Genomic DNA, 14601 nt, shown 5'->3' with positions numbered 1-14601 from the left:
TGTGTGTGTTTTTTTGTTGCTGTTGTCTTTTACTCTTTTTCTTCTTTTTTTTTTTTTGTTTTTAATTAAAGGAATTGGGGCAGAAGCCATAGTGAGATGTAAAAATGTAAAAATTATACTTATGTATTCCACATTTATGGTATGGCTGATTTCTGATTATGTTTTCTATTTAATACTTTATTTGGGCCAAAACATAAATTGAGCAGTGCCATTCCCAGTTGTGTGAGCTTTATGATTTGATACACACTTTTAAGTACACTTTTTTTCCTTTGATCGTGCCAGCAAAAGCCCATGTGAACCTCAAACCACACTGGGGGCACAGTATTCTTTGAACACAAAGAATATTGTCACTGCTTTACTTTTGCATTTTAATTACTTCCTCTCCCTGAATTAATTTGTTTAGATGATGAATTGGAAAGATAAAGTATTTTTGATAACTAAGCTTTACAACCAACAGCTAATATTTATAGTTTTGGAAAAAGAAAACCCTAACAAAACCCCCAAACATGCTATGGATTGCTTGAAATTGTCACAGATTTTTCTTTTGATCACATTCTACTGCTGGACAATGCAATATGGCAGATGCCAGATGTGTGTAATTGGTTAGCTGAATTTTATCCTCCTGTGCTCATGAGTAAAGTTAGGTTAGGTCTCAAATTATTTGTTTGCTTGTATTTTGTGGAGATGACAAAGAGGAACTTGAGTTTTTCTTGGAGTTTTACAGATTGGAGGGGTTTTCATCCCAAGTTCTGTGACATAGGTTCCTCTGTGACATTTATGCCTCCTCTGACCTCCTGTTTCAGAGCTCTATTTACAGGAGACCACAAAGGAAGAGCTTATTGCAGGAAGATCTCTCTCAGCTGAGTATTTCTAGAGAAGGGGAGAAATCCAGGAATGGGAATGAATATAGAGAGGCATTGCCCGTCTCTTCTGTTCAGGACCTGCCAGAAGAGCTTGGGTCTTTGCTGCAGTTTGGGACATCTGTACCTGGTGCCAAAAGGCACTGAATACTTGTGGCAGTGAGATACCATGAGAGCACAGGAGACACAGCTGTGTTCAGCAGCATTTCACCAGTAAATTGCCTCAGAGTGAGAGGTGGCTTTTTGGCCACATGTGTGGTTTAATTCTGTACATGGGTTTGGAGCCTGTGTGCTCCAAATGCAGAGACTGACCACCTGTTTGGCTTTGCTACACCCTCAGCCCTTCCTTTCCAAGCAGACTGCTGTTTTTATTAGGCTTTTGCTCGAGAAAGGAAACACTGGATTATTGGACTGTGCCTTGGCTGTATGGAACAATTTTTCAGTTTTTCTTCCATTATTACAACTGTTTACATTAATTGAAGTTTTAATAAAAGCCCAAGCATTTCACACAGCAGGTGCTCTCCGAGGCTAGGCACAGTCTGAGATCATCACATCTTTCACAGGCAATTCTGCAGGTTTTTTTTATTTTTCCCTGCTGTTCTGTTTTACTTTGTTTTCTACAGGTGCTCAGGAGAGAAATAATTGTGTGTTTTCCTTCTCATTTACCTTGTTTGCGAAGGGACTGTACCCCCTCCTGATCATTCCAGCACGTCTGTGGTCAGTCCCTCCTCAGACCATTGTGGTGAGAGTAGTGTAATGTGCTTTTCTAACTGCTGCCCCACTGATTGCTTGTTGTACCCTATTTTCTCTTTCCTGATATTCATTCCACCCATAAATACATCGATTTTCCCAGCTCTCCTTTATAAATTAGATGTTGACCGATGCAGACTTCTCAAACCTTTTTTTTCTTCTGCCCTGTGAGACTTTGAGCACTAATCTGTGTAAGAGATTTGACAGGTGTTTTCTTTTTAAGTGCTCCTTCCTACCAGAGTATCACACAATAGCCATTAGACAAAGTGCCATATTCCCTTTCCTCCCTTTTTGGGGGGAGGGGGAAACAAAAGTGAGGGATGGGCAGGTATCTGGGATTCTCAGAAAACAGAGCGGTCCCTAGGGCTCAAGACCTTTGCCAGCATTTGGCCACAGGGGTTTGCACCCTGCTGAGCCCCATATTTCTTTATTTCTTTGCACAAAGGCTCCCCGAGGATCTCTGAAGGATCTGGATCTGTGTGTGAGCTTCCTGGCCCTGCATATTGCAGCCAACTAGAGCGTGTCCCTGAGTCTGCATTCCCATTACTTATCAGACACCAGTCACTTTTTAGGTACCCCTACATCAGTCTCAGGAAGATCAGTGCCACTGTTTCAGTGTCCCTAGTTGTTTATTTTTGTATTTAGCTGTACTACCTTGTCCCTGGGGATATCAGCAGACTCAAAGGATGTGCTTCAGCACTGAAGCTGCCAAATATTGAGAGATGGTAGGCAGGCACAGTCTTGTAACAGTCCTGATACTGACAGCATATGAAATAATGTGATTTAATGAAAATAATTATCCTCCTTTAATAGTATCTTCATATAGAAGTGAGACTTGAAGATGGCTTTCTCAAAGTTGAAGGTGACTTTTAGGACCAAGGTCTTTATTCATGTGCACTTACTTCCATTAATTTTTCTAAAAGAAAAAAAAGGTGAAATAAACACTAATGAGACTATAAGTCTCATGTACTGAAGTTTTGGTCTGCACAGGGTTTTTCTCCTGGCACAAAAGTTTTTCCTGGGTATGAGTTTTTAATCTCATCCTCCAGCTCAGTTATTCCTGGGGAAACGTTATTTCACTGAAATTGTAGTGATATAATTCAATTTGCTTCTCATCTTGTAATTAGTCTACAATAGAGCTGTGATTGCACCACTACTCAGAGATGTGAATAAAGCAATTTTTCTATGCACAGGAAGGCTCTAAAAGATATATTTCCCCTAACATTTAATATCACTGAAGAAGACCCTGTTAGTTCTTTGAGAATATTAAAGAAAGCTAGATTAATTATTTTGCCTTTAACATAGCCCTACTCTCTTTCCTTGTATGCCATGAAAACGGACAGCTGATGTTAATAAAATCCTTCTATCTCAGCTTTTAAATGACTTGTTTTTTTCTTTTTCACTTCAAGTCCTGAATATGTGAAAGACTTTTAAGTCCTCCAAATCAAATTTCAGTTAATGTCACTCTAAAGGAGCTGAGCTTCTTCAGTGCTATAAAATAAAAAACCACTATTAGAGTGGTAAAAGTGAGTGAAATAATCTGACTTTTACAAATATACCCTGAACTCTATTGTCTGGTAAAACATGACTTTTTTTTATTTTTTTAATTATGTTTTTACTTAGTGGATTGTATGCAGACTGAAGGGTTCATGAGGAATCAATTTTCTGCACAGCAAGGTTATGCCCGAATGATGTTTTTTTGCATTCAGGGAGTATCTGAGAACTGAGATTATCTGAATTGTGACCTTGGTGTAACACTTTAACAGCAGCAGGTTTTTTTTAAACAGAACTGACCATAGACTTAATTTATTCTTTTTTAAAGAATAATTAAGACTCTTTTTGAACAAGTTAATTTGTATTCCAAACTCTTCTCTGAGGATTTATGCCCTACAGCGATTTTGCTAAATAGATACCTGATATTGTCTTCGCAGTGTAAATGTGAGAGCTGACAAGACTGGGGGAGGTTCAGCTGGTCACGGGATGTCTGTACTGAAGGTATGAAAGGAAGCAGGCTTTTCTGGTTTCTGTGAACACCATATTCTTGCTCAAAAAGAACCTCCTTTCCCAGAGATGTTTTCATCTGTCACGTGGTTTAACATGCTTTGATGCAGTTCTGGAGATCTGAATATTACAATTCTGCATGACCACCCTCGTAGCCAATCTGTGCAGAATTTCGAAATTAAAAAAAAAACATCCTGATATACAACAGAGTAAGCAAGCAGGTAAGTTGTGTGCTTTCATGTATATTCTTTCAAATGTTTCTTTAGGGTGATTTTTAATGATATGGGGCCTGTATTTTCTTTGCTTCTCATTTCTAGTTGATACCAGTGTGGTTTCAGCTGCTGCTTGAGGCAGCATTTAGATCTGTACATCTTTGCTCTCCGTAGCTCAAAGCTGCAGCTTTGCTTTCCATTTCTGTTGAATAAAACACTTAAAGAGGCCCGTGGTTCACAGAAAGCATGCACAGCCAAAAAGAGCTGCAGTGTAGGCTAGCTTTTTTTTTGGTTGGTTGGTTGGTTGGTTGGTTGGTTGGTTTTTTAAAAACTGCTTTGTTTTTTCTTTTTCAAAGACAGTTTTTGGTCTTGTGCCTAATCTGTGTCCTCATGCTGCACCTTGTGAGCTGATAACTCACCCCTGCATCAGCTCCTCTCCCACACACCTTTGCACTCCAGCTCATCCATTGCTCCATCTGGCAATGTTCCCCCAAATAAAAATGGATAACTAACACAAAAGAGAAGGGAATATTATATTTTAGTGAAGGTGGGTTATTGATTATATCATGGTGTCGTGAACTTTCAGTCTCTGATGCTGGATTTTTGGAGCATATGGGAAAAGTAGCATAGCAACATAGCTGCTACTCCTAATTATATAATATAAATGTCAAGCTTGCTCAAAATTCAAGGTTTGCACACTGCCAGAAGAAACCCTCTCTCTTCTGTATGCTGAAGATTTTTGCCAAGAGGGTCTGAAGGACGAAGCGCTAACTGTGATCTCATCAGCCTCTTTCTCAAACAGCAGGGAGATGGGCATTTTTACAATGGGGGAAAAGGCATTTTTACAATGGGGGAAAAGGCATTTTTACAATGGGGGAAAAGGCATTTTTACAATGTCTCTGCCAAGGGACACGATAATTTCTTGCTTTCAGCACTGAAAAACTTCCAAGATGCACAATATTTCAACTATATTCAAATTTAAAGATTAAGTTTGGGAAAGTTAACAAATCCTGATTGGATGTTTAAGAATTAAAAATGCTATAAAGCACATTCAGATTCGCAGATGGGTGTAACCAGCTGATATTTTGATTGCTGTAATGTAAAAAAAATATATATAAATTATGCTCTGAGCATTTAGCAAATAGTTATGAATTACTGCTGGAAAGATCTAATAAGTATTATTCTTTTACTATCATTTCTAATCAAACAACAATATACAATACCTATAGTAAAAGGCAATCCAAGGGTCTTATTTGCCACAAACTAATGTGTTGGAAAAGAAATAGTCTCACCTCTACTGCACAGGAAGGAATTGAAAGTGATGTCTACACCAGTTATTTGGTAAATGTTTGGCAAAGTTGATCACATGTTAAGCAAAGTCTCAGAGAACTTCAGGACCACTTCTTTTAAAACAGATAATAAATGAAAACACAGATAAGTGTTTGTGTTGATCCATATTGATTCTGAACAGCTTTTAAGTTATTCATTATCAGCTTAGTAATTTCCAAAGTGACCTTTTATAGTGACAAATCATATGGACGCACTAAGCAACCTGTTAGTTTTTTCTTTAAATACTTCAGATCATAGCATTATAAGATATTTTATAAAATATCTAAATCTATATCTAAATATAAAATTTTATTAAAAAACTCTTTCATACAGTTGTACATAAAAAAAAATTAACCTATAAAAACATTTTACAGAAAACCCTCCAGAATTTTAGGGGACTTAAATAATATTTTTCATCATATATAAATGGTTAAGGAAATTCCTACAGGACCTTTTAAATTTATTACTTAATATGGTTTGATTTAAAACCAGCAAAGCATATAAGTCAAATTTCTGAATTGGCCAAGTGGCAGAGAACACACATATGATGTACGTAGAATTGGCAAAGGCTCATCTTGATGAAGAGTGCTGTAAATTACTTTTGATTAAAAAAAATCAGCAGAGGAAGTGAAAAATCATTACTAGCAGAACAAGAACAATAAAACATTAATGCTCTGTGTAAAGATTGATGGATAGTTGAGGAGTTGATTTGTAAAAGTCACTGGCACCACAGGGCATGAGTTTATTAAGAGTATGAAAGAGGCAGAGTAAAAAATGAGATGATACTTTAATTAACAGGAATGAAAAAACACACATTTCAATACTCGGAGGGTTTTTAAATGAAATTTTAGTTTGGGGGTAACTGTGTGTGAAAAAATCCTAGGAATTTGATGACTTGAAAACCAAGGTCCTCTGATTTGTCAGAGGAGCTGAAGACACTTAATAACAGGTGGTTGTTTATGATAATTTAAATGTATATGTGCTAGGTCTGACTGGGATAGAGTTAGTTTTGGTCACAGTGGCCAGTATGGAGCTGTGTTTTGGATTTGTGCCGAAGACAGTGTTGATAACACAGGGATGTTTCCACTAGAGACAGAGCCAAGGCCTTTTCTGCTCCTCACCCCATCAGCGTGGAGGTTGGGAGGGCACAGGGAGCTGGGAGGGGACACAGCCAGGACAGCTGACCCCAATGACCCAAGGGGTATTCCATGAGACACCAAGCTCAGCATATAAAGCTGGGGGAAGAAGAAGGAAAGGGGAGTGTTTAGAGAGGTGGCATTTTGTCTTCCCAAATAACCACTGTCCTGATGCTTTCCTGGAGATGGCTGGACAGCTGCCTGCCCAGAGGGAAGCGGTGAATTAATTCCTCATTCTGCTTTGCTTGCACATGGGGCTGTTGCTTTACCTATTTAACTGTCTTTATATCTTTTACCTATTAAATTGTCTTTTGTCTCAATCTGTAATTTTCTCACCTTTCCAATTCTCTTCCCCACTCCACTAGAAGGAAGTGAACAAGGAACTGAGTGGTGCTTAATTGCTGACTAGAGTTAAACCATGACAATAAGGAATGGATAGAAAATCGATGCATTTTCTTGCAACCATTTTTTTCCTATAGGGTTTGTTGTTTTCCTATACTAATGTGTATTATGTGTAGTACCTTACAGGAATAAATAAATTCTCAGCTCCAGCGTGGGAGGAGCTATGACCTGTGCAAAGTAGGGAGAGGAAAATTAGGGCCCCAGATTTGGAAATTATTGGTTGCTATGGTCATGCCTTCACATCTATTTCTACATGGGCACCCTATAAATTGTGCTACCTCACGGAGGGTCCTGACCACCCCTGTGTTACACAAACTGGCAATAGCTTTATCTGCTCAGGAAAAGTGTTAAAGGCCCCACAATTCCAGTGAGAAAAATTGGCTAAAAGCTAGTGATCAGTTGGCTGGACCTTCACAGTCTCAGAAACAGCCATCATATGTTTGATACTAATTGTATTTGACATCCAAGCTGAAAATTCAGAGTAGAAAGCCCAAGGATCTCAGAGGCATAAAATATCTTCTATTTTGAGAGATGAGTCACACAGATAAGAAAGTACAGAGATGCTGGAGACTGCATGTATTTCTGTGTACTGTTTCCACTGTTGATCTAGAATAGGAAACTTTCTTGATAAAAGTTCATGTGCAAAATTATACCCTTGGAAGCTGCCAAACTGACAGTCTTCATACCACTGGCAGAGGTAGCATACATTTCTTATTCTATCTAGCCAATATGCCTATATTTAACTGTTCCAAAAGCACTGAAATACAGTGTAAGGAAGATATTTTATTCTCTTGCTCATTTATGGTTTACTGCAAGATGCTGAGCTTTTCTGGGAGCTGAACAGAATCTTTAACTCCCACAAATTTTGCTCAAAATTTGGTGTAAATAGTTCACAAGAATGCTGACATACTGTGGAGACAAACTGACTCTTTTGCTTCTCCTTATATTTCATGAAATAATTCAGGATTATAAACTAACTTGAAATATCTATCAAACAGAGGCTTCCAGGTATGCAATTGTTTAGTTAACTTCTCTGTCAGTAGGCTTATTTTGTGTTTGTGAGATTGGATTTCATCAAGAAGTAGGGCTAAATCTAAAAAAGAGTTTCAGTGCCTGGTAGGGAAAAAATAAATCCCTTAGCCTTAGAAACATGTCAGATTCAGGAGCCTGTTCCCTCTTTGGCCTAAGAAGGAGTAGAAATTATCTCTCTTTTCTAAGAACATGTGACAAGACTGTGCCTGTCATATCTGTGATAATTATATTTAACTAATTCAGTTCACACTTCAATATAATTTACAGACCTTATTGGTGGGAGGAGTTCATGTGTTTATACTGAGGGGTATTCATTATTCTAATTTATCTCCCAAAGGTATTTTTGTTCAGTATACAACAAGCTTTTACAGATTGTGGATTACAGGCTTCTTTTTCTAAACAGCTAAGTATTTAAAGAATGTGAGGGTATAGCAAATGTCTGCCATGTTTATCAGACAGTAAACCAAACAAAATGAGTCTTGGGGGAGACAGCCACATTGCTTTCCTAGAGAAGGAGTACTCTCATGGACTCTAAATGGTAGAAATATGAGAAACAAATTAGCAGTATGAACTCTCTATAAATTAGCTTTCTCTGTGTGTTTTAAATGAAATTTTGCTGTAGTAGTGAAAACAACAACCACATGGGTATAAAGTTTTCAAACCCTTTAATCAGCAGAGAAAATGTAGAAAAAATTAATCTGGCTCAATACAATGCTCTTGTGTCTTTTTTTATTTTTTTTTTAAATTTCATTTTATTTTTATTTTTTTTACTTATAACGGTACTTGTAAGACAGGGACAGTTGCATTGCTGCTGTAAACATGATTATCTGAGGATCCAGGGGAGACAAACTTGCACGGAAGGTGCTTTTGACCCTCTCTTCTGGGACCTGTACCTCAGATGGACAGGTAACAAAAATGCACAAAACATGACTGTTTTGATTATACACCGGTATTTTGCCAGATTAAATTAAATCATGTGAATTGCATATGGGATTAATGTTTTTTTTTTTCTTCACAGCCTTGCTCACCAGATTTCCAGTTGCAACACAATGGGGACTCATGGAACTTGCTTGACTGTTCCTTATTCTTCAGCTCCCAACATGATTGGGCTCACAATTTTTACTGGGTATTTTGGTTCCAATTTACAAAATCAGTCATCAGAAGAGTTTAAATGTTCTTCTCATGGAAGGAGCAATAAAGAAGTAATTTTTTTTTTCCTACATGCAACATTGGTTTTCTTAAGAAATCCCACATCTTTCATGCTTTGCTCATCCTTCACTGCTTGTCACTCAGAGCCATGGAATCATTTAGGTTTGAAAAGATTTAGCCCAACAATTAACCCAACACTGCCAACTTCACCACTAAAGGATGTCTCTAAGTGGCACATCTACATAGCTTTGAAATACCCTCACAGATGTTGACTCAGCCACTTCCTTGGGCAGCATGTTCAAGTGTTATCAATCCTTACAGTGAAGAAGTTTCTCATAATATCCAATCTAAACCTTCCTTGGCAAAACTTGAGGTCATATCCCCATGTCCTCTTGCTTGTTGCTCGTGCCTTTGTATCCCACTCATAGGAATCAGAGATCTGACCAAATTTCTGTGTCTCTTTTATCCAGGTAGGAGGGGTAGATAAGAAAGAAAAAGAGAAGATAGTATAGCATCTCTTCTTTTAAGCAAATGGTGTTACCTTGGTGTTACTAACAGGGCTGGTGGCTATCATTGCAAATAGAGGTGGTGAAGGGTCTATCTCTGCTGTCATATAACACAGATTCCTCACCTGATTGCTGGTTCTCTGATTGTGCATGCTTGTGGATTTGTTAGTTCCCTTGGGCTCTGTCTACATTCGTAACTCAGCACACAAGAGCAGAACAGTGGGTCAGAACAGATGGTGCTGGGGCTTCTCCTCTCTGTCATTGGTGTGATACCATCTCATGAAGGATGTCATGGGCTGCTGCCCTCCTGTGACCAGCTGGCTGGGGTTTCCTCTGACAGGAAAGCTTGCCTCTCTGTCCTCTTGCACAGGGCTCTGTTACGGTGTGCTCTGTTCTGATGTGCCATTAGGAGCCATGGAATGGCACCACGGCCCCAACTGTGGCTCCCAGCACAATTGTTCTGGGTCACAGGCTTACAGCATGGGCACCAGGTAGGAGCTGTGCCTGGCACACCTGGCAGTTTGTGTGTACGACTAGTTACACAGAATGGGGACAGAAGGAACTGAGAGAAGGACTCTATATTTAGTTTGAGGACAGGAAATTTCTAACTTGAGTTAAAACTTTGAAGAGTACGCAGAGTTTATTTGTATTGCTCTAATAAAAGATATGCTCTCTTCCTATAAACTTCTCATTGAAAGGAAGTACACCTTTTACGGGATACTTTAAAACTCATGCATCATAGGTGAGTCTGAAGGTTGATTTTTAAAATCCTATTCTCAAGGTCCCTAGGTTTTTCTGATATCTCTCTGTTTTCGCAGCCACTCTTTTGCAAGTTTGGCAATTCTGTCTGTGGAGTAATCTTATCTCCTCTCAGCTGCTTTTGCTTACTTAGGAGGGAACTCTTTGCCCTTAAAGTGTGTCTTTAAAGAGCAGTACAGGAAATCTCCTACAGCATGTTGTACGGCAAGATAAAGCTCCTTGGTAGTGGTTCTCACTGAAGGAACAGTTCCTGTGCGCTTGGAATCCAGAACAGTAACTTCCACCACCTACAAATATGCCCCCTAAACTGAAACAATTTATAGTCTATGATTCTGGGAGTGGAAGGAGTGTGGTGATAAAAGTATTGATATTTAAGATTAATAAGAAGGCTGGGTAAGAACCAACTTTGCCTTAAAAAACATTCATTTCAACTAAAAGCTAACAGTCTGTGATTGCAGCTCCTCACTTCTGAGCTAAGCTAATACTGGGTGTGCCACTCCTAGAGGCTCCACCAAGAGACATCTCTCCATTCCTCCCAGGAATAGATACCTGGCTTTCCTAACACTGATGTAATTGTTTTTCCTGACCCCCTTTTTTTTTTTTTTGAATGAGTGTGGTGGTGCATCTCCCTTGCCACCCCCCACCAGGCCACATTATGATCTGAGAGTTCTTTAAACAACCTTAAAACAGCCTTTTTTGACCAACAGCACATAGGATGGGCTCTACAAACACTTGGGAGAGAACTGAGCAGCAGAGAAATATGCTGTCTCAGAGTTCATAGTTAATCAAGCTTCTGTCTGAGCAGCCTTAAATTGTACCTGCTTATAACACCTTTGGGGTCCCCAGATCCTCCACTGAAAGTTAAATGTCACCTTCTGAGGCAGCAAAACTTGAGTTGATTGAGACAAAGGGTCGAAGCTACACACACATTTATGCAGCACGTGCTAATAAGTGCTGCAAACATACAATGCTTTCAGGCAGAAGCATTTTCAGAAATGATGTGGTCGGATACTCACAACCTTAATTTAATTTCTTTCCAGACATAAGCAGGAAGAAAAAGTCTGGAAAGATCTCAAGGAAGGCACTTGTAGATAGAGATAGAGATAGAGATTCTTTCAGGACCATGCTATTTTTCAAGGAGACACTTGGATGCTGCACAAGTCCAGCATATCTGCTATGCCCTGAACATTAGCAATAATGAATGTCTTGCTATGAAAGCCAAAGAAAGCAGTGTCATGTAGGACAATAGGACAAAATGTGAGCCCATCTGTCTGTGTGATTAGTGGGATGAGCTCCCTCCAGAGAATGAATGGAGGCAAGGAGACATTTCCAGAGTTTGTGCTTAGTTTAGCATTGCAGAGAGGTGCAGAAAGGCTAAGAATTCACATAGCTGTTGATGTTACCTGAGAAATACCAACAGAATGTGCTGGGTGGTAGAACAGGAGGTCTGATCCCTGTACATTTTTCCATGAACTGAACTAAAAGGCAAAGGATCCACCGAGTCCAGCCATGTCAAGCTCTTAGAAGAGGAATGGGAGGGAAAAATCTTAGCAGGAAATAATATGATAAAATTTTCTGTCAAAAGTATGAGTCACTCAGTTTTCAGTTAACCAGTTTAATTACAGAGAGTAAAATAAAACCATAATTTGCCTGGTCATCCATGAGGAGGCAGATGAGTAATTTTTTAACTGGCCCATGTCTTAAATTTTATTTATAAATTAATTGTACTCTGAAGCCAGAAGACCCAGGCCCACAAACCCACCATGACTATTCAATAATGGCTTATCCTAAAAACTGCTCCCACTTAAAAACACGGGAAAGTTCTCAATCATTTTAATATGATCTTTTTTCAGTGATACTTAGATGCTTCCCCCAAAAACCTCAATGGGAATGAGGTACCTAGCTCTTTATGGCCCTTTTTGAAAATGGTTTTATTTTGTTTGTTGTCATAGAGACCACCAGAAATCAGTGAGCTGTGTCCAGTGACAATATTGATAGACCTCGTATCTGAGGCTCTCTTAGAGCATGTAGCACACATGCTCTAGGGACGAAACACGTCCCAGTGCCCTCAAGACTGAGTCACAAGCTCTCTTGCTTTACCATTCCTTGCTGAGCACAGCACACATTATCAAAACCAAAGTTCTCCATCAACCAAATCTGTGATCCTGAGTCACAGGTGAAATTCTGAATTAATTAGCATGTTTCTCTGGCACATGGTCTTGAACAAATATTGCTATGGCTTTAAGGAGACTCTTTAGTCTTCAACTATTTTAAGATAGTCTATCTTTTTAAAAATAAGATATATTTGGCTTCATTTTGATGTCATGTTGTCATCTGCCTCTGAAACTTCCCTAGAAGCCTGTAGAGGAAATATGCTCTCCATGGTGCTGTTAATTTGGGTACATGCTGAAGATGGTTTCCAGAGCAGCACTGTCACTTACCTGCTGGAATGGCACTGGGGCCTCCCACGCTACTGTCTGGGGCTTGGAAACTTGCATCTCTCCAAAACATCTAGCTGCACTTTTCCAGTTCCTGGAGAGGGAACATCTATTCATAGTTCTGGCAGTATGACATTCTCCCATGTTTACCAGTAATAACTGCTCTCTCCAGTGTTATGCCTTTCAGCCCCGTAGGAACCAATAGCAAAGCCTCTTTTTATGTCGATGTAATTATCTGTGCTTTTTTGTCCCTCTTTCGTCATCACTTTTACCCTTCTTAATTCCCTCCTTCACACATTATTTTTGGTCTGTGCTTTTGTTTTCCTTCTGCCCAGCCTTGAATATCATGAACTGTTTCCACTGGAAATGGTTCTGGTCTCCTCTCACAAATAAGTGACAAGCATGAAGAGGGGACTGTTGGGTGCACTTCATTGTCTTCAACAGCTCCTGAAGGGCAACACTTGCCTCAAAATGACCCCAGTGATCTCTTCTGCCTGAGACTAAAGTGCGTGTGTGTCTTGAAGAAGCAAGTCTGCCGAGAGAACGCAGAGTAATTGTATTTAATTGGGAAGAGGCAGGGTGTGGATGGCAGAAATGGGAGAGTTTTACCTAAATTTAGAGGTGCTTTCAAATTTTTTCCTCATTATAATTTTTTAAAATTTTCTTCCTTACAGAGACTGCAGCCTTTTCCTGCCTGAAAACAAAAGCTAATTTGTGAAAGATGGGAGTGAAGTTGGCTGAGTGAAGTTGGGAAAGCCTAACTCATCAGTGACAGAAAAATTGCTTTAAGATCAGAACAAGAGTGCTAGATATCTGTTGTTTCTCTGATATTTCATCATGACAGTACAGGAAAATTTTGACCCAGCCTTGAAGCATGCCTAGTCACTATCAAGCTGTCTTTTATCTCTGTGGCAAGAAAAATACGGTTAATTTTTTTTTTCTGAAGGAGAGAGGAAAAAAATGTCCCTCTAGAAATCCTGCAGAAGGTGTATGTCATTTAAATGTCTTTTAAGCTTTGGTTTGAAAACTTGTGGAGATCTACACAGTAATTACTTCCATTGAGGAGGTGCACACATTCTGCTACTCCTGCTAATTACTGATGAAGGAAAGGCAGGAGAGCTCCACGATGAAAGGTTTCAGGCACTTGTCTTTCTTTTACTAAGCCAATTCCTGCAAAGCTGGCAGCAACTAGGCAGAGTACCTTCTGTAATCATCCCTCCTCAGTGCAAGTTTAAAATTGCTTCTCTTCTTTCCATCAGAAAAGCCAAGGTAGCAGCTGATGTGTCAAAATGGTCTTCACATGCTTCGTGTACTGAGCAGAAGGCAGGCAGTTCAGCAAGAGGCCATGTCGATGAGTAGAAGAAGGGAAAATTGCCTCATTTCTTCATCTTTGCTGCCCAATATGAGGGAATAAATGCTGTTATAAACATGGGGAAAGGGAAGGAACAACAGCATAGCTAAATCGTGTGTTTGAACCCTAGAATGCAGTTTGTCATTTTAATTCTGATAGTTAGGACTGCCAGCTCCTCTTCAGTCATGTAATGCTTGGCAGCCAGACAGGGAGGAAGGGAGGAATAAATTCCAGAGTGTTTCCTGCTTCCTAGATGTCTCTAACTCTTGTGATAACTCTAAATTTTGTAAATAGAATGGATTAAACCTTAAAGCAGATGAGTAATAATGGAACTCAATTTTAATTTTCGAAAATGTGATTTTTAAATCAGTTTTGTCATTAGGATTTTTCCTATCTGAAAGTAGCAATATTGTCTGTTAAGGGTGAAACTCAAATTTTTGCAGAAGGCAGCTGGTTCCATCTGAGATTACAGCCACTGTATCAGATAAAAAAAAAAAAAATCTTGTAAATGTGTCCTCTGTTTAGGAAATATGTTCCGATACAAATTCCTGCTATTGAAATTAGTTCTATTTCCCTGACTTTACCTGACATTAGATTTATTTAACAAAGAGTTGGGCCAAATAGTCAGGCCAAAATTAGACAATTTGCATCTTGCTGTATGTTAAATTGACATGCC

The sequence above is a fragment of the Cinclus cinclus genome, chromosome 3 (genome assembly GCF_963662255.1).
Source record: "Cinclus cinclus chromosome 3, bCinCin1.1, whole genome shotgun sequence".
Lineage (NCBI taxonomy): Eukaryota > Metazoa > Chordata > Aves > Passeriformes > Cinclidae > Cinclus > Cinclus cinclus.
This window is presented reverse-complemented; position numbering follows the sequence as displayed.